This window comes from Mustela nigripes, chromosome X (assembly GCF_022355385.1).
Source record: "Mustela nigripes isolate SB6536 chromosome X, MUSNIG.SB6536, whole genome shotgun sequence".
Taxonomy (NCBI): Eukaryota; Metazoa; Chordata; class Mammalia; order Carnivora; family Mustelidae; genus Mustela; species Mustela nigripes.
The window spans coordinates 86,894,523-86,895,937 of record NC_081575.1 but is presented as its reverse complement, the minus strand read 5'-3'; the positions used below and the strand labels follow the sequence as shown (position 1 = coordinate 86,895,937).

General features: G+C 42.0%; 1 pseudogene; it reads left to right on the top strand.

Moving 5' to 3' along the window:
- The first annotated feature begins 342 nt into the window (after positions 1–342).
- On the top strand, positions 343–934 carry LOC132006938 (large ribosomal subunit protein uL16-like; annotated as a pseudogene).
- Positions 935–1,415: the final 481 nt, after the last annotated feature.

Sequence of the window (1,415 nt, the reverse complement as noted above, 5' to 3'; positions counted from 1 at the left end):
AGATCATAAACTTAATTAGATCAAGAGCCAAAAGTTATATTAGAGTTAGAATCTTGTTTTAAAAAAGAAACCCACTTCTTTAAGTCTAGCCCAAAGCATATAGTGAGACAATCCCTTAGCCATCCAAACTTATTTTCAATCTTGATCTGATCCAATCCAATTGGAAGTCCTAATTTCATAAATTTTTGGTTAGATACAAAACAAAGTTTTGTAGCTTGTGATTACACAATAAGTGGAAAGGTAGAAAAGAGACTGTCTTCTCTTTGCCCTTGGCATTCCACTGAAGATCCTGATGTCATCATGGGTTACACACTGCCTAAAGTTACCGGTATTGTTAAGAACAAGCCATATCCAAAGCCTCACTCCTACAGAGGTGTCCCTGATGCCAGGATCTGTACCTTTGACCTGGGGTAGAAGAAAGAAAAGATGGATGAGTGCCTAGTATGTGGCTAGATGATGTCAGATGAATAGCAGCAGCTCTCCTCTGAAGCCCTGGAAGCTGTCCGTATTTGTATTGATAAGTACAGGATGAAAAGTTGGGGCAAAGTTGGTTTTCACATCTGAGTGTGGCTCCACCTCTTCCACTTCATCCTTCTCAACAAGATGTCCTATGCTGGTTCTAGACAGGTATGTGGAGTGCCCTTGGAAAGCCCCAAGGCACAGCAGCCAGGGTCAACATTGGTCAAGTCATCGTGCCCATCTGTCCCAAGTTGTAGAACAAGGAGCATGTGACTGAGGCCCTACACAGGGCCAAGTTCAAGTTCCCTGGCTTCCAGAAGATCCACATTTCCAAGAAGTGGAGCTTAACTGAGTTTGATGCAGATGAATTTGAAGACATGGTAGCTGAAAAATGGCTCTTCCCAGATGGCTGTGGGATCAAATACATTCCAAATCATGGCCCCTCCTGGACAAATTCCAGGCTGTGCACTCATGAGAACCTTGGCACTGCCCCCTCCTTACTCATGGCAGCCAATAAATCCTACTTGCTGCCTAACAGAGATAGATAGAGAGAGAAAGAGACTAAATTCTCAGAAAAAACATACTTACTTCCTTCTTGCGGGGTGCAGGTAGGAAGTGGCTTTCTATCACCTCCTGATGGCAAAATACTTAAATTGCAAAGACAAGTCTAAAGGTTTGATGCATCCTATTACTGTCATAAGCTTTGTAGCCTGTTTAACTTTTTCAATACGTGTTTGCCTAATACATCTTAATTTTAATGAAGGAATCACTCAGACTCAGTTTTTCCAAATACTACTGGTAGAGATGCAATGAGCACTGCTCCAAGAGTACAAGGAATGGAGAAAGTGGGCTTCTAGTTGTGGTGTTAATGGTATATGCCTTTGATTATTCTGCACCCTCGTTAGCTGTCTCCTCAACAGCTAAATATGAAGACTTAAACTTTTCCTGCATAAAGG